General features: G+C 36.5%; 1 protein-coding gene across 2 annotated transcripts in view; it reads left to right on the forward strand.

Annotated features, from left to right (window-relative positions):
* The first annotated feature begins 866 nt into the window (after nt 1–866).
* Nucleotides 867–20,430, forward strand: part of LOC149081801 (potassium voltage-gated channel protein Shaw-like) — a 279,945-nt gene continuing 260,381 nt past the window's right edge. For both annotated transcript variants that reach the window (XM_089235571.1, XM_089235572.1), the window contains exon 1: nt 867–1,314. The gene's annotated coding sequence lies outside the window, so the exon portion shown is untranslated. The remainder of the gene's footprint in view (nt 1,315–20,430) is intronic.

The following is a 20,430-nucleotide window of genomic DNA, read 5'->3' on the forward strand; positions in this document are numbered from 1 at the left end:
GACCGCAGCGCCGTACTCTGATTGGTTCCATATCTCTTCATTTGCATACGCATGCCTGCACCAGTTTTTTTTGGCTCTTCAGTTTATATACCCAACGTGGAGCCCAGTGCGAAAATATTACCAGGACGAGAGACGTCTGAATAATTTCGGTGCCTCTTAACGCAGAATTTATATATTCTGTGGGAGATCGAAAAATACAGAGATTGAAAAATATTAAAGTTTTCAGGGAATGGAAATAATGAAAATTCAGAATAAATGAAAGAAATAATTTCAGAATTCTAGAAAATGATGAAAAGTGAAAATTCCAGAATTGATGAAAATTCAGAATTTATTAAAGTAATTATTAAAGTAGTGCCCCCCCCCCCCCCAATACGCGGGGTCCGGTGCGACCTCACCTGCCGCACACCCGAAATAGCGGCTCTGATTGTACTTAATCGCATAAAAAAAAGTTCCGTTCTTGCCAAAATATTTCCTTATATCCAACATCTATAAATACGGTAATTCATTATAAACGATATTTTTATATTGTTTTCGTATTGCAGGTTTCTAGGGACGAAAAAAAAAATTCGTTATAACCGATACTTTTTTTCGTAACATCCGATATCGTTATACGCGGGCTCGACTTTATTATATATATATATATATAAAAATGTTCTCTCCTGTTTTATCCAGCCGTTCGGAATATTTTTCCAGTAGAGAAAAGGAAAAGCTTTTCCCACATTTTATAATGACGTCATTGACCCAGGATCCAACACAAACGCCCCCTAACGACATTTCGACTCACTCTGTGCTTTTTCACCACATCCCGAGCATTTCAGTTGTGATGGCGTTAGGATAATGATCTAAGAATTCCGCATCCTTTTCCTTAGAGGAATAAATAGCTAACATCCACTCTTCTTTGGACGAATAGCCGTTTTAGACACAGAATTTCTCAATAATTATTAATTATTCCATAATAATTACACATCCCGGTAGTTGAAGATAAAAACTTTTCTCCTCCTTCGTTTGCAATGTCCCCTAGTGTCGTTATAGCAATTATTTCTCAGTAGTATTAACGATTATTTATTAAATTATCCGGGAAGATGTGAACTCTCCAAACAATGTGCCTTTTCCAAAAGTGAATACTGGTTTTTTTTTTTAAATAATAGTTTTCATTATCTTCGTCAATTACCTGGAACATTATCATCATTATTATCTCGTACATCGGATTTTCGTTTTATTACAACATCAATTACTGCTACAAGTCTTTCATGTTTGACATTATCCGAGGAAATTATTTATGGTACGAAGTCATGCTGCAGTGTGAATGGATTTGTAAGTAACTTTCTTTAAATTACTTTTAAGTATTAATAATGCGCCTATTTAAGTATTTATTAATGATTTGAATTAAATTAATTATAAGAGAAAAATGCATGTAATATTATTTTATTCTCTGAATATTTCATGTTGGTTTTTTTTGTCTGGAAATTTCTCAGGTTGTAAAATCATTACCGGTGCATTTTGTGATTTTCTGAAGATTATATATTTGGATAATTTCAGTTTAAATGTCGGATAATTGTGTATTTTAAAATGATTTGCATACTTAAAACTCGTGGTTTGTGCTGGACCAGACTGTGCAGGATTTGAATATTCGGTAAGAGCCAGACTTTTGCACAGGTCAACCCACGCAAATAGCCCGGGAAGATCCAGTAAAGTCAACAGGTTCTCTCCTCATGTCTTATCGCTTTTTCTTCTTCTTGGGTCTTTGAGATTCTTGAAAAGGATCATCCATCACGAGCTTCGTTTGCAAATTGTCCTTTCGTTATCGATCGTTTTTCTCCTCCCTATTCTGGAATTTTTCATTAGGATCTGAAAAGCAAAAAAAAAAAAAAATTGCATAAAATATTACCGAAAATTATTAATGGAAATTAAAAGACTTTATGATACTTATGAAAAAAAAAATCATTTTTTATGAATTTTTGGTCAATAAAAATGTATAAAAATGCATAAATGTTTTCGGTATTTTGTCAAAAAGTTTTTTTTTTGCAAGTTTCATTTAGAATGTCAGAGAATTGTTTTTTGGTAGAGTGATTTGTTATGCAACCACATTGTGTTCTTCTTTTACACTCATGTCATTTAAATTGCTTTATTTAACTATCATTTTTAAAAGAATCCAGGAAAGTTGATTGTTTTATTCTTATTTTATACGAAAACATCTCGTTTCGATGAAATGTTCGCTATAACGTGTGGTTGTTATAATGAGCGTTGACTGTATTTCGCTCAAAATAATCTACGATATATTTTAAAATTCCTCATCGGAGGTTTGTCCTTTAGAGGGTGTTTAACAAAATCTGTGTTTTGCACTATCTACCGTCCGAAATTGATGAAATTAACGCCGTGAAGCTATTTCTTGTGTAACACAAAATAGTACCGCGCAATAAAAACCACTTTACAATGTGGAACAACTAACACTAAATTTTATTATTAAATTAATCAATTATAACTTTTTGTTGAGAATAAATGCTTCTTAATGCATTTTATGGTGAGTGAAAAAAAAACTGAAATTCAGAAATCTATCCAACAATAGCATAAATCTGACGGTCCTGATGCTAATGCTACGTCTTGATATAACGATAACCTCTCTACATATATATAGATTATCGTTATATCGAGGTTTGACCTGTATTTGAATATCATCGAAAATTTTAGAATGAGTAAAACAAATAATTCACTTGATTGGAGTGTATTTAAATTAGGTGTTTCTAATCATTTTAATAATCAAGAAATTTTTTTATTTTACCACATTCATATGATCGAATTTATTCGATAATTTTTGTAGTACGCAGGATAGTCTTAAATCACGTTTGCGTTGGCGTTCACCTAGGCACGTTGCAGTTTGAGGGGATGGGGAGCCCACTAATTAACTTTGTTTTGAAATTAATACCAACGGTGGGAAGCTTGTAAGCCCCATGATGCTATATCAAAATAACTTTCGGTAAACCAAATCAAATCAAATAAGAAGAATTTATAATGAGAAAATCGTGTACTGGGTTCTACGCCGTTTGTACCGTTCTATCTTTCTTCCTAAGCTACCCGCTCCCTATGTATAGTCCTGCAGGTGCTCGCAGGGCCTTTATCTCACAAACCGCCCTTCCTATAGGTATGATTCCGGTTCATAAAATGCTCAATAGGCGTTCAAAATTTACCCTGTAGCAGTTTTGAGAGTGGAAATACTGTGTGTGTCACAAAATAAAGGATCTCCTTTTTTTTATACTGTCCCCGTGTGCTCAAGAACCTAATTACAAAGTTGTTACCCTGTGTCTGTTGATGCCATAAAAAAAATCCGTTTCGGAAAAACGAAATTTTTACCTACACAACGGGTGGTTGATGAGATAAAGGCCCTTCTAGCACTTACAGGACACCCTGTATATGTTATAATTTTTTTTTTTTTTTTTTTTTTTTTTTAATTTTCAAACCTCTTAGTGGTGGAGAAAAGATAAAAATATAATGCGCTGAGAGGTGAAGGAAAAGAAAAAACTACCTTTATCTTTTACGGGGGTTACCAATGGAGAGTCAAGAACCTACCAAAAGAAGGGAGAAAGATTTGGAATGTGTATTTCTTTCTCCATTTACACAGAGACGAGATATCTCGTCTGTGATCGCTAAAGGGTTGAACATCTTCTTCCTTGGAATGGGTGTTAAGGTGTTAGACTGCCCTGATCAGAGAGATTTGATATAAATCTTATTGAGAAACTTTTGAATGAACTGTACGTAGGCTGTGTGGGCTGGGTTATAATTCTTCGCAAGTACGGCATGTTACTCCGATCCAAACGTTTGGTGGAGAGACTTCCTGAGAGAATGTTATCGATTCAAAAAGTTGTATACACAAATTGAAACATCGGAATGTCCGAATACTCATGGTCAGATAGTGCAGTTAGTACGTACTTCAGGGGAAAGGAAAATTCTGATTAGGGTTTACTTGGTTCCAGCTCCTGAAAACCTTAACGACTCTCTTTTGGTGTCACACAATTTCTTCACGGAACTCGGTGTCCGACGAAGTCTCGCGTCTTCGCGAAATGATCAGCCACTTCGAATTTTGCCCCGATTTCAGATACCGGTCATTTCACGAATCTATCAGTTGGTGATCATTTCGCGAAGACGCTAGATCTTGAATATTAACCGATTCATATTTAATGCATTTTCTACATAATGCGTGAGTTTTGTATAAAATAAATTTAATTCCATTATTCACCAACGTAAAATTTTATGGTAATTTCCCTAATATAAGCACCCGATCTTTCCTTTTGGTACTGAAAATATTCGATTATTATCGCTTTTCTCGACCCTTTCCAATGAATCAACTTAATGTGAATATATCATTTTCTAGTAAGTTAAACTTCCGACAGAATCAATTGCGAAACAGCAGGAAGTCGGTTAGAAACGAATCCTCGATGCCAATCAAACAGTTAATTGACGTAATGCCGATCCCGACCTCGCAATCACACGCACAGTAATTTTAATTGTCTCATGTTGACGATAATAATAATCTTAGAGTGATTGTAAGTTTCACGTTTTAAAAGCGTCATTTGAACAACGTTCGGGCTTTGCTCTCTGTGTGTGATTCTCGTTCATTATCTATAACCTTAGAACTTCTATCCGACTATCCGGAAATAGCTTAGGATACCAAATGGAGGAACCTATAGATGCATTAATACATATTAATTTTGTACTCGCATAGATGTAATTATGATTGAGTTCCGATCATGTAATGCTCTATCATTACGAAAGCGGGCATTTTAATCAGTATTTGAATTAAGATTTATAATATGAGAGAGATTTACTATTCCCTCTCTCTCCTGTCAATAAAGCTGTTTGGAATTATCAGCTGCTGATGATAATTTACATTACGGCGTTGGTTACTGTATAGCGTGGGTGCCCAACCCCTACCCGTGGGCCAAATTTGGCCCGCTGAAGGGTTCCATATGGCCAGAGGTACCAGTATGTGAGTAAATGAGCTGATATCGCTATATGGCGACGTGGCTTGGTATCATTCGGTTTGACGGCTCTATCTGGCCAGTGAAAATTGTTCTGGAAGAACGGTATCAATACACACACTGCTCCAAGAAGCACAAGTCTTCACTTTTGACGTCATTTTCTGCCTATATATATTCCCTGGCCTTTTTTTTTTTTTGTTGAGGGGACACCTGAACGCATTTGTGTTCGAGACATCTGTAGCTTCTACGGAAGATCTCATTGCAAGAATCCTTGTTGCAGCGAACGAGACAAATACGACATCAGGAGTCTACGAAAGAGTGTGTGCCAGTCTTTCATTCGCAAAGTACCTGGCTCTAACCCAGGAGGATCGGGCTTGAATACAGGTTTTGGAAGAATTATTTCGCGTCCGAGAGTAACGCGGTGATAGCATGCCCTGCCATGAAGACTGCCTCAGGTCCATGGGTTTGATTCTGAGGAATGAGGCGGACCGGTAGTTGACCTTACTCGACCCTATAGGCGACCCTACTCGATCGATAGTGAATTCCTATATAGCAAAATGACCAGAATCGGTGTGCGGTACAGTAATAGTACGCTTTCATTTGCCGATGTGAATTGTGTAACGTCACGTTGAGCATCTCCTTTGAGTCTTTTTACTGATCTGCATGGAATTGGGCAACTTATGATTCCGTTACGTGTTTTTCTTCACTGTTGAAACTTCAACGTAAACAATTTACACACTCTGAGTAGATTGCGAAAATAAGTTCCGTTGTCAATATTGTTCGTCTCTATGGATGGGTACTACTATCATCCCTCCAGTTTTTTCTAATCAGTTTACGAACACTCTGTAGGCGTCGACTGATCATATTTCCCCGAGAAAGTTACGGGAAATCGGAACCTTATGGGAACACACGGTACATTGCCAATTATTGCCAAAGGTAAACAAACTCGCAATTCAAGGAAAAATATCTTTTCTGGATATTATGCCGAATGAACTCGGAAAATAAAGTCATCTAGTCTCCACTGGAAATAGAACCCAGGTTCTCTTGCAAACCGGACAAGTGCGCTACCATACACACCACTGGAGACACGACCTTGCCTTACTTACTTCATGGACTGTGGAATATCTTGATGTATATTATGCTGCAACTTGGCAGGTTTGCAGGAAAGCCTGGGCTCTATTCCAGATGGAGACCAGATGACTTAACTTTCTGAGTTCCCTTCAGCGTAATATCCAGAAAATGTACATTTACTTGATATATTGGGCTGAAAAAAAGCCTCTCACTCTCAACGTGAAAATCTCACTTATCAGTGAAAAATCGTAAATGACTGGAAACGAAGCGCTATTGCAAATCGCAGTGAATTAAAATGTGATTCACGAAGAAAACTTCTCTTTTAACAAAGATACGAAATGAAAATTTATGACTATAATCAATTATAATCAACATATATAAATTAAATTTTAAATATCACTATAATTACCATAAAGTAATGTATTATAAGTTATGAAAATAATCTTAATTCTTGATATCATTAAAGTACCGTAAACGCAGGCTACTTGGCTCATTTGTTTAAAAAATTTCAAAAATTTACTTTCCAATAAATCCAATATTACTACTACTTTTAAGTTCTGGTAACCTTTTTCCTGTCGATAGACCATCTTATATTATGTACATGTAAATAGCTCACAAACAGACTTTTTTTTAAAACTCAAGCCAATTAAAAAAATTAAAACATTTTGGTTCATTGTTACCCTTGTATTTGTCTAACTTTTTTTTGTACACACTTCAATTTTTGTTATCTTAAAACATTAAATAAAAAGTTATGATATTTTTTTTGAACCTGAGCTCGCGTAATGCAACTTCATTTTTTTGATATAAAGTCTGTATTTCAACTTGTATTGATCACAGAAAAAGGAATTATCTATGCGGTTTTTTTAATTATTACTTAATAATCGTAATTATGCCTTAGAAATCGACCAAAAAAGGACCTCTCTTAATAGACTTTGGAGGGTTAAATATTAGGAACTAATAATCGCAAATTTTGTCACGTGACTAGCTCTTCCTCGGCACTAAAAACCTTGGGATGTCCTGGTTGCTGGATCAGTGGTGCACAATCATTTTGAAGCGCGACCCCCTTTTGACGAAAAAATTTATCGTCAACCCCTACTTACGATGACCATATGTCCCGGTCTTCCGAAACATTGATTTTTTGCCAGTAAACGTGCTGTCCTAAAAGCACTTTTCGGAACGCTTGTTTCGATTTTAACTAGGCGATATTGATATCCAAAAATATTCAATTCCTTCAATATCATGTAAATACTTTGTTTTTTTTAATATACACTGGTGAAATAAATTAAGAGAATTTGCATATTATATCGAATTTCATGAAAAGAACTGAACTGAATGTAAAACCACTGCTTCTTCACAAAAATGCAAATCTTGTACGTCAAACACGTAAGCGTACACGTGTGCGTAGGCGGAGCCAGTAGAGAAACAGGCTTTATAAGCGCGCGTAAGTTAAGACGCATTTCGTTCGCTAGCACACCTCGTCGAATTTCTTGGTGTTATTTTGCAACAATCGGTTAATTTCAAATTGTAACAGTAAAAATGAGTAACCACCAACGTTTAGATGATGGAATGAGGTGGCCAATTGTGGATAGGCTAGAAGCAGGCCAATTCTGATTTGTAGAGAGTTCAATTTAACGCCCAGCGTCGTGTGTAACTAATGGAAACAGTTCCAGGATACCTGATCCATCGAGAGAAAGCCTGGGCAAGGTCGCCCAAGAGCCACGACGGCCAGAGAAGATCGCCATTTGTCGATTATAGCGAGGTGTAACAGGAGTGCTACAGCTTCTCAGCTCTCTCGTGACTTGTATGCAGCCACAGGAACCCGTGTATCAAGGGTGACTGTTTCAAAAGACTGCATGCGAGAGGGTTGTTTGCAAGAAGACCTGCTGTTTGCGTCCCGCTCACTTCTACGTACAGGAGAATCCGTTTATCATGGTGCAGAGAGCATAGAGATTGGAGTATGGATCAATGGGCGACCGTTCTCTTCACTGATGAGTCCCGGTTCAGCCTAAGCACCGATTCTCGCCGTACGTTCATATGGAGAATACCAGGGACCCTTTACCTACCCTCCAATGTCCGCGAAATCGACCATTATGGCGGAGGAGGTTTAATGGTCTGGGCAGGCATCATGTTGGATGGCCGCACACCTCTCCATGTCTTTGAAAGAGGCACTGTGACTGGTGTGAGGTCTCGGAGCCCTATGTTCGCCTTTTCAGGGGTGCAGTTGCCCCTGAGTTCATTTTAATGGACGATAAGGCGAGGCCACATAGAGCTCTTCTGCTCGACGATTTTCTAGAGAGTGAGGATATTCACCGGATGGATTGGCCAGCCAGATCTCCAGACCTTCACTCTATAGAGCGTCTGGAATGCTCTGGGGAGGGCAATTGCAACTCGCAACCCACCTCCGGGAACCATCCAGGGAATGAAAACAGCGTTGCTGAACGAGTGGGACCAATTGCCACAGGAAATGATAAACTGCTCTATTTCAAGTATGAAATCACGCTGCGAGACCTGTATATCTGTAAGAGGGGGCCGTACCCCCATTAACCCATTTTTTTTGTTTATTCTGCAACCCGTGTTTCATACCTTCCGACTCCAACGAGTGTTACGCACGATCATGCGTGTGTATTACAATTATTGAATGGTTATTTGTTTTGTATTGTATCAATGTATGTACATATCAAATTTCATTAAAATCGGTACAGTAGTTCTAGAGATAATCGACCAAGTCTGCAAATTATCTTAATTTCTTACACCAGTGTACTTAGTGTCCCTTACGTAAGATGAAAGTGTATGCGAAGTATATGTATGGTCCTTGATTTTCGTATACAGGTGATTAAGGAAGAATCATCCGACTTCAAAATGATTCGACGCTTGAAATGGATCATTATCATAAAACGTAGACACATTTCCCCCGCCGCACATTCACGTATTACTTATCATTCTATATTCTGTGCTTTTAATTTTTAAGAAATATACAATTTTGAAATCGGGGGATTCTCTCTAAGTCACCCTCTAAAAGTATTAACTTGATATCGTCCACCGCATACCAAAAGCACGAATGTACAAATTTTTCTTTTTTTTTCTTATCAGCTGTTTGGATACCTTGCCTGAAACATTTTAGGAAAAGAACTCTCATAGAGTAACATGGGTAGAGTAGACATTCAAATGTCATTTCTCACGTTCTTTTTGTTGCGAGGACATTGCACATTCGTGATTTTGGCATGACGGAGCCGATGTTTTGATTATTGTACAAGTAGAATTTCATAGAATTAATATTGTGTGATACATGGTAATTGGCTTAGTTGAACGAAGACATTCTTTAGTTTTCACACATTTTTTAATAAAAATGAATTTTTTATTTGGAAGTTTTTATTTTGGAGAATATCTCGCGACCCCAATTGTTCATTGACACCCCAATTGTTTGCGCACCACTGTGCTAGAGAATGCAGTTATAAATTTGTTTTTAATGGTGTGTTTCGAGGTATTTTAAAGTTATCTGCAGCTGATTTATTTCAAGAGATCTAATTGCACCTAAATATTTTTGAAGGTTACTCTCAAAATGAGTAATCTAACATTTTAACATACATCGTAATCGCAAATATATAAATAAAAATACAATATAACATGCCTAATCATTATAATAAGCTGTTGTCTGAACCATATGTGTTTATAACTGCCTTTAGACCTGCTGGAAGGACTTTCTAAGTCCCTTGGAGTTACAAAGTGTATGTATTTGTGGTTTTTATGTTTGTATTTGTATATATGTCTGTTTTTGTGATTTGTTTATTAAAAACAAAAAGGTCGTTGCTGTAAATTGCATAACTGCGACTTTCAGGCCAACGCTTGCATTTATATCCCATCTTTCCAGTCCACGTACAAAAACATGAAATAGATAAACATTTTAAAAAAAATAAGCATAATTATTCAATGCTTAGTTATGTTTTAAGTGTAATTACAAAGAAATTACTAAGGGTTGCAAATATACGACCCTCTTTTTCCCATCAAAATGTTGAGCCGAAGTAAAGTGCATTTTAGAAGTTAACAGAGCTTAAATTTTTAATTAATGTTTTCGGAAAAAATGAAAGATTAAACAAAATTTTAATCAAACTACAGTTATAAGCATTGAGTTGTGTTTCCAATTAGGTACCGACCTAACGTGACAAAGCTGGATTACAACCCTCACATTTGAAAGTTTGAGAGATGAAAAAACCACGTACAATCACAGCATACAAAACTACCACTTATAGCTGTCTAGTCAAGCATTCGTGAACTGCCCGAAGCACTCAGTTGCTTTGCTTAGTATACCACTACTTTGCGAAAACTAGATCCGATTTTTTTCCCACAGTAATTAGTTTTAATATTTTATCGTTTTTGGCTAAAAAAAGGCTCCAGGGCCAAAGTAGCCAGCGTTTACGGTATATAAATTCAACTGAGCTTCGTTTAAAATACGGATAATAACGGGTCACTTTTATTACAAAGTCGAGACTACTAAGATTACGGGAACATCCCGTAAAATGCGGGTAATACGGGCACCCTAAATACAGTATATCACGTTCTGGCCAGCACGCGGTGGTAATATCACGTATCTTGCCCAGGGACTGAAAAGGTTGTGCAACCTTACTGTATAGCTATAATTTGAGTGCTCAAAATAATGTCTTAGATTTTCCTACATACGTTCTTCAATTCCCACGCGAATTTATTTACCAAACACAAAACTAAAATCCATTTTCAAACTTTCAAATTTTCTGAAAATTGGGAAAACATTTCAACCGATTCCTTCTGGAGGAAAATATAATCCTGTCTTTTCCAGAATATATGTTGGAATGTCAGATTGACGGATCGCTTGTGTGTGTTCCAGTCATCTTCTTTCTTATATACAAGTGACGAAAAATACTCTCAAGAGAATTTCTTCAAAGTTTTTCTTTAAAATAAATAGAAACCCAAGTTTGCAGCTTAAAAAAAGTAAAACAAATATGTAAGATTCAACTTTTTTTTTTTGGGAGGGGGAAGCGAAAATTGCTGTTGAAATTGAATGAAACGTAAATTGGATTGAAAATAGATAAATATATATATATCTTTTAAATTTTGTATTTAAAACTCAAGTAAGTTTACCAGGTATTTTCAGTTGAAATTTTGTTAAATATAAAACAAGAATTGGCGCTGGATATATACTGGTTTTTGCACTAAATTATTCATGCTAAACCGTGAATGACCTCCGCTGGTCAAATGTGACCTTCGATTCATCTGATGAGTCCCGGAACCTCAAACCGAATTTCGTAAAAATTAACTTAGCGGCACATTTCCAAATCATTTAAGCGATGGTGATACGAACGCCGAAAGACACCCAGGCTCTGTCACATTAGGTGATGTAAGTACATTCAACCAAGGTACTCGGGTGCCTCCAGGAAACCTAACTATTTACTGTAGCTTGAGCAAAATATATCTGTTACTACCAAAGCCCGAAATTGGCCAATTCGCGAAGTGGCCGTCCCCGTCGCGAATTGGCCAATTTCGTTAAGCGTTGCCGCCCTTACGATACAACTATCTGGACAGAGTTTTCTTTCTACACCTCTATTCGTTTGATACAGTGGTTCCAAAAGTGTTTGTCGCGACCATCCTTGGAGGGAGGAAGTCACGTTGATCATTTAAAATGTCGCGAGAGAATGTCTTAAATGAAAATTTCCTGATGAGAGTAAATATATCAAATCAATGTAATAACTCTTTTTTGAAGAGGGAGGATGGTCCTATAGTGGGTGCATCTGTTTACATTTTTTTTTTTTTTTTTGCTGTATTTCTCGTTTATTGGTTATGAACAATATATTGGATGTCTGCCACTGAAAGGCGCCATTTTTTCACGGAGAAAAAGTTCACAAAATGTTGACGTTTTCAGTCTGAGAATACCCCCGTGTAGCAAAGTTTTTTTGCTGCGCAGAAAAAAATGTCCTTATGTTATTTTATCATTCCGCACATGTATCGAAATTCTGTGAGCAGAAAAGCGGGTGTGTGCAGGTGAAATAAACGGCAATGTCTGGGAAAAAGAAGTTAAAGGGCACATTTCATGTGAGAATAAAATTTCTCCGGAGCTAGCCCCCCCCCCCCCCCTCAAGATTGAGATTTCTGGTGGGGCTTCTTCCACAGTGAATTTATAGTGGTGGTCGGCTGAAGTTGGTTTTCTGCAGTTCCCAACTTCGAGGCCCGAATGCGAGCCAATCTCCCCGTTAAAAAGTCTCGCTGCAGAGAGCAACAGGCCTACAACGTTACAATTATTCATTCATTACGCTTCACTCACTATGAGTTGAGAAAAAACTCATAGTTTAAAAAATGAATTGCAAATGACAGCACTACACATAACAAGCGTTACACAGAAACAAACTTCCCGGAAGGTTCACTATACATACACACACGTTCCAACATGTACCAATTCGTTAACAGTTCCACAGAGGTATTGGACCAGGTGCATGTCTGGTTTAGTAGTGAGTTTATATTGTATAAAAAAATAATGAGGCTTTTCTCTCGGCCCCCGTGCCGAGTCATGTATAATGATTATTTCAGTTAAAGCCATATGTCAGAGTTCTTGTACAGGTGCTTTTCGTCTAGTCATGATTATAATTGAAGCTCTTGATAAAGTGAATATGCCTCCCAACAGGATGATAGGGTTTCAACCCAACGTCATTTATAGCTAGAGTAGAAATAGGAGGTGTGGTCACGGCACGGAGAACTATGGCCTCACATCCCGCAGTAGGGCCCCGGGGCAGTTATGTTTGGGCCCCAGGTCAGACTCTTAAAGGGGCCACTATAAAATGAATTTGTGGTGTGAGAAAAACGAGAATCACATCTGATGAGAATCATCTTGTGCTCCCGGGCAGGAGTCCTATAGTCATATAGGGACCTCAGTTGGAGCTTCCACGATAAGATCTTGCACAATGATTTATGACAATAAGTAAGTAAATAAAGAGGTGGCACGTAAGCCCTCTTTCAGCCCCTTTTGCCCTGAGGCTATGATGTTGTTGGGACTGCAGTAGAGACACAAAAACTATCAAGGATTCCACGAAAAACTTTACGTTGGAAACCCCTTATTATATAAAGAATAGATATAGGTAACAGAAATGGGGGGCAGTCAGGTCATTCCAGAGTCAAACAGCACCACACTACAGGTACTACTAGTATGGTGTTGGATCAAAGAGACATTTGTCGGAAGATGAACAAGGCATCCAAACTCGTGGTGGGGGATTCGACTAAAGCATACGTGCTCAACCTATGACCCACTGGCCAAATGTACCCTCGGTGTCATCAGATGTGGCCTGAGACCTCAAACCTAATTTTGTAAAGATGAACTAGGCAGCACATTTCCAGATAACTTGCGGCGGCCCATTGATTGATGACTGAAAACGCGCCGCGTGCAAAAATGCGTGAGTGTAGGGAGAAAAGAAAAAGTGCGACAGGCGTTAAGAAAGACTTTTACGCGGGAGTCTTGATGTGTATCGCAATGGAGAACGATTATTTCTGTACGATTTACATTTAAAATTTCTTAAGCTTCCAGCGACCAACGCTCATCTTTAAACTTACGTGACCCACAGTTCAGTTCTATATCACATGAGTGGTCCGTAATACTGTATATTCCTAGATGACTTCGTGACCTGCTGCACATTTCCTGATCATTTGAGTGACTACGGTGCCGTTCCACATCACTCGAGTGGCCAGTTATATATTCCTAAATCACTTAAGTGGCCCGCTGCACATTCAAAAACTTTTGAGGGACCTACCACATAGTTGCAGATCATTCGAGTAGCCTGCAGCGCTGTTCCAGATTACTTAAGTGGCTCGTGGCACGCTTTCAAGTCAATAAAGTGACCTTCACTTTTCTAAAGGTTGAACACCCCTGGACTAAAGAAAGGAAAATCAATTGGGGAAAATGTTGGTAAAGAGTGAAAATATCCTTAACAATAAAGAGAAGAAACCTAATTTTTTGGAAGCGCAAGAAAGAAGGTGTGTTGAGACGTATTAAGCATTGGATAGCATTTCAACACTGAAAACAACTGCATTCACCTGCCCTTAATAATCCACTCGTGCTCTTCCTTCAAAATTACTGCGACGTGCAAAAATTTGCGAGAGTGAAAACACCTTTGTCATAGAAAATGCCGCCCCTGTAATCATGTCGCCGGTTCTGGCAGTAATAATAATAATAACAGAAAAACCTAGGAGAGAGAAATAATATTTTCTATCATTTATACTATATGCATATTCCTATAAAAGGGAAGAGAAAGGAAAGTCACACACACCACGTTTTTTGATATTTCATGTTCTAAAAGCGTCATTTGAACACGTTCGTGCTTTGTTGTGTGTGTGATTCATGGTCATTATCCATAACCTTAGAACGGTTGTCCGAGTATCCGGAAATAGTTTGGGATACCAAATGACGGAGCCTATTAATACGTATTAATTTTGTACTCACACGCATGTAATAATGATCGAGTTCCGATCATGTAGTGTTCTATCATTACAACAGGGGGGCATTTTAATCATAATTTGAATTAAGCTTTATAATATGGTACTTGGTATTCCTGTTATTAAGCCTTTCAGATCCTGACTTGAAGGATTGAGTAAGTTTTAAGTTTGAAATATATGGCAAATATGAACTTTGAGAGTTTCCATCCGAGGGAAGCACTTTAAGTTGAACTTTCGGGGAAGGTTTCAAAATGGCTTTTAGGGTAAAGTGCATCCGGGAAAAGTGTGATTTATTACAGAAAATTTAGCAATGAAATTCCGGAAAATATTTTGTAGGTGAAGACGAATATACCCGGAATTATCATCTTGGCTGAAAAAGTTTTGAGCGAAGTGAATTATTTCTTTACAAAAAAAAATTTTGCTGACAATTTTTTGAATATCAAAAATGCAATATAAAAATATTTATATTCTAGCCGAAAGTTACTATACAGACTTGTATATGAAATCATTATGTTTTGACAACTTATCGCTGTGTTGCCAAGTTTCCATTGGCTTAAAAGTTACCATTTTTAGAGGACGACTGTACACAAATAGAATTCATTCAACCATTTTTTTTATTACATTTTTTGACAACTGTTTTGACAATTACAGAATTTTTACATTTTTGAATTTTATTTACGTTTCGCAATTCGTGAACATTGAAAACTCTCAATCACTGACGATAAAAGTTGAAAGCTTAAAAATCAAAGTAGTACAGTAGAAGTCCGTTATAACGACAGCTCACAATCACGGAAAAAGTGGTCGTTGTAACGGACTTCCTGATATAAGCGGATGGGTTTTTTTGTAACATTAGCTGTTTGACACTAACTTGCAAATCACTCTATACATCGAGATTGTCGTTATAAGCCATACTCGTTATAACAGATTTTTACTGTCTCTCTAAATGTGTAATAAAAACTTGAAAAATAGCTGACTCCACCCATTGGCTGTTAATCGACAGGTTTGGAGTAGGTTGGTAAACATGTGTGACTGTGAAAAAAAATTATCCATTCTGGGCTCGTCATTGCCGAAATGAAAGGGTTTTCAAGAAGCGAGATACTCGTAATTGCTGAAACGCAATGCATCAAGTTAGGCGAGATATTTCGTCGTTGACGCTGAGAGGGTTGAAAAAAAGATGCACATTGTCTATACCAGTGATTCCCAACGTGAGCTTTAACGCCGCCTTAACGAGGTGATGGAATGTTCGAGGGGAAGCTACAGGTATAGCATAGTATCCTATGGGTTAGATTGCGTTGTAGGCGATGGGAGAAAAAAATTTCTGAAGAAGGGGGACGATGGGACAAAAAAGGTTGGGAAACTATGCTCTATATACTCTTGAAACGCATGATATTTAAATACGAGAATGAAATTGCTGATTCGTTATGTTCCCGAATAAAGTCTATCCTGTAGATAATGGCGGAGTAAGCAGAAAATCGTTTTCAAAATGATTGGTAGAAAATTTTTCTCATCGTGTTCAATGAGTAAGTAATCAAAGCAGCCGGAAATGAGATTTACCAATCGTTTTCTGATCTGGGAATTTTTTTTATTATTTGTGGCATTTTAGTATGTGGAATTTATATTGTCATCATCATGTCGCAAAGCAATATACAGGGTGTCCTGTAAGTCCTAATGTAGCCTTTATCTCATCAACCGTTCCGTCGTAGAGAAATTCTTCTGATTTTTTTTCAAAAAATGTCAAAATGCGTTCAGAAATCACCAAGTTTTCAGAATGGAAATAATACAGTGTGTCATAAAATATAAATTTTTATGCGGTTCCCTTGTCCTCTGACTTCCGATTAGAAAGTTATTGCCCCTTGTCTCCTGAGGCCAAAAGAAAAATTCCAGGTTTTAATTACAATATTCACGATGAGATATTTGGATTTAAAAAAAAAAAAGAAGAGAGAAATCGGAGAAAAGTTGGAAAAGAACAGCAAAAATTAGGAAAAGGAGCGTTGTCCGTTTGTTTATACTGTTCTTTCCCAACTTTTCTCGGATTTTTTTATTTCTAATATCCCAATCAATATTGCACTTGCAGCTTTTGGCCTCAGGAGAGACAGGGCAACGATTTTTTAATTGTAACTGTGAGTGATAAAATGAAAAAAATTCCATTTTTTATTTTATCACTCACTATATTTCCCACTCTTGAATGGTAAAGAGTGATTCCTGAACACATTTCGAGCATTTTTAAATTGAAACCGTACCTGTAGGACGAACACTTGATGAGATAAAGTGCAGATCAGGACATGATGCCATTCAAGTTGTGAAATTTTACTTAACTTTAGGGCAGCCAATCAGTTTCCGGTGCGTATACTCGCACTTTGTTACCAATCAATCTGATGTTGCTAACTATAATCATGTTGTTATCAAAATTAGTCATGATATTATTATATAAATGATAATACACTGATGCACTAATAACGTACATTTTAAAACTCAGAGACAGATTATTTGTATCAAATTAATTAGTTTATTTATTATACTTTTGAATTTTTCTAAAATTTACAAATTACATGTTTGTTTCGGACGTACATGTTTGATTTATTTTCTGAGATTAATAATTGCTGCTGTTTCTCAATAGATGGCAAATTAACATGTCACTATGAATTTTATTACTTATTTAAAAACGTAAAAATAATATTGCGCTGGACGTTAACAGTGAATTTAATTTTTAAACAAATTTGCGTTTGTATAAAAATTTTCTAGCTTTATATGAGCTATTTTGCTGGTAGAACCAGTCGATATACGGTATGAAAGAAAAGAAAGACAGAAAAAGAAAATTTTTTCATATGACGAAATTAGTTGTTTTAGTTATGGTTTCATAATTTATGCATGCGATTTTGGTCATGTATGTTCTCATGATTCTCGTCATCCCATGTTGTATTAAAAATAGGCACAGGAAGACGTAAGGTGGGGAGACGATGTTCCATGTGTGGAGATACGGGGCATTCCCCCCCCCCCCCCGGTGAAAGATGGAGTCGTTGATCTAATGTATATGTGTATACATATATGAACTTACATCATCTTCGTGCCCACCCCAGCAGTAATGACCTTGCCCCCCCCCAGACTTTCAAGTCTATCTCCGCCTATGCAATGCTCCATCCGGCGAATTTATTTTGAAAGCTAAAATATTAAAAAAAAAAAAAAAAAAGAATTCTAGTATAAATTATATGCAGTTTGTCCCAAATTGTTTGCACAGCGAGTATCTCTGCAATCGTTAACTTTAGAAGCATGCTTTCAACTACAAAATTTTTCAAATGACGCACAGTTACTCATAATATCTAAAATTTTCCAAGGAGTTGTATACATAGAAAAATAGAAAAATTAAGTTTTTATACAGTTCCTGTGTGAAGAAACTTCCGTCCATTGAAGCTGCAAAAAATTATAATTTTTACCTGAAATATTAACGGAGATATTTGACTGAGAAATTTATCGCCAACCACTGACGGTGTAATTCACAAATTGCGAAACGTAAATTAAATTCGAAGATGTAAAAATTCTGCAATTGTCAAAATACGTAATTCCAATTGTAAATAATAAAAAAAAAGAAACAGTTCAATTCGTCCCTTTATTTACAGTACCTAAAAATGTCAACTTTTGACGCAATGATAAGTTGCCAAAATATAATGATTTTATATATTTCTTATCTCGATAAATATTACATTTAAAAACATGAAATTTTTGCCTATGGGTTTTCAGAGCGGGCTCTTTTGACATTTCAACTAGTGAAAGATTTAGCACACGGGAGATTTTAAGTAACTGCACGTCGTTTGAAAACGTTTTGTAATTGAAATTATTTATGTTTCTAAAGCTAACTTGTTTGCAGATACATCTGCTGTGCAAACAGTTTGGGACATCCTGTATTGACATTATTCATAAATTATTGAATAATATAAGTCTTTTTTATATCAAACGTATGCACTCAAAAATATGTGCATGGAAATGGTTTTAAAGTTAATCTATATAGTATATGTTTGAATGTAATTAATGTACTGTGTGCCCCTGTGTAACGGAGTTTCTAATTGAAATTCCTTAAATCCGTAGGGATCCTCGAGGTATAGTTAGATAGATAGATAGCAATATACAGACAGGGCCTCCACCGCGACGGGAATAATCAAACACAACCTCTGTTCGCAGTGCTGGACGTTCGCATTCGAATTACTCACATATATCTACATAATATATTAATATAATACGCACTATTTACATAATATAATTTTCCCTTTTTATATAATTGGAGATGCCCATAAACATTACTATGTACAATACATATTGGAAACAAATGATCGTTAGCGGATTCGTAAGAAATATTAATGAATAGTTGAGGTATGCTGTAGTACAGCGTTTCTCAAAAGACGGGGGGGGGGGTGTCTGGACCCTCAGAGGTCCACTTCCTATTTGAGACATGTTTCATATGATTATTTTGGTCATGATTGTATTTTTTGTAGGCCTTTGTTGCGCAGGAAACCTCGATGCAATAAGCTGCATGTTGGACACCCTTGGTATCAACCAATGTTCGCCAATACGCATCAAAATTCAATCTTGCACCTCAAAATTTGATTGTCATTTTTAACATTTTTGAGATATACCGACATCTAAACTATTGAAAGAGGTGGGATTTATCATGTAAATATAGAACCAAATGACATATAGGCTGTGATGTCGTCAGTGTGCACTTGAACCAACTACCAAACTGAAGAGATAATTGAATCGAAGATAACTTTAAATACAGTCGAATCCCGTTTCAACGAATAGCGAAAAGCTCGTTTTAATGAACGTTTTCTAATCTCCCAGATAAGTTCATATAGAAAAAATGCAGAAACCTGGAATCCCTTTTTATAACGAAATTTCGTTATAGCGAACTGATTTCTCCTGTCTCTTGGAGTTCGTTATAACAGGATTCGACTGTAGCTTTTTCTGTTTTGAGAGATTTAATGGCACTTGGTTCCTTTTATATAAAAGCCGTCTAATTGATCCTCCTATATATTTTACGTATTTCTTTAATAGTTATTTTTCGCTGATAAAAAATAACCCCCCTCCCTTCCCATTTCTAAAAATACCCCTTAACATTTTGGAGACGTGAAAAATTACTCTTCAAAATTATTTTTTCGGATAACACTGATCTCGACTAGCGTCTATATTATTCATTTGGGTATGGAGATATACAATAATAGAATGGAGTGAGTATAGAATGGAGATAGATCGTGTTTTCTTTTCGTCTCCAGAGAATTTATGGAACATGTTATCCGTCACACTGATCCCATGGCAATACAAATAAAACACAACAGGTATAATGTCCAACGATTTGGCTGAGAAAAAGTTGCCCTTTACAAAATAAATTGTCATATATTTCTGAAATAAAGCACAACCAAATTAAAAAAAACTGTATATATATATATAATACACAATGCCCATGAAGTACATTTATGGTAGCTTTATTTAGTATGCAGGCATTCCAACCATTAGATGGAAATTATATTAAAACATGGCTTTCAACCTTATAGAGGAGGTAATTATGAATGCATATATTTTTATTTTAAAATTATTTACCTCAATTATTATTCAATATTTTCTACAATTCATGTTATTTGTTGAATAAAATATTTTTCAATAAATTTTTATTTTATATTTGGGGTAAATTTAAAAAAAATGATCATCTCACAGAGCTTTTAATTTTTTTTTATATTTTACTATATTCTGTTTATACTGTTATGCAGTAGATGGCGCAAAAACTTCAAGCTGTTGTTTCCCCTCCCGTGTTGAGTTGAAACGGGTGCTCCTCCTTTGATGATGGGCTCAGGTAGTGCTGGTGATGAATCTACAGGGTTCTTCAACCTTTTTTCTAGTCACGAGCACTGCCTGTGCCCCGTGATCAAAAGAAGAGAACCCTTATGGCAAGTTTGAC

Source organism: Pholcus phalangioides, unplaced genomic scaffold (assembly GCF_987345545.1).
Source record: "Pholcus phalangioides strain wild (caught in Gottingen) unplaced genomic scaffold, Ppha-v1.0 ptg000009l_1, whole genome shotgun sequence".
Classification (NCBI taxonomy): domain Eukaryota; kingdom Metazoa; phylum Arthropoda; class Arachnida; order Araneae; family Pholcidae; genus Pholcus; species Pholcus phalangioides.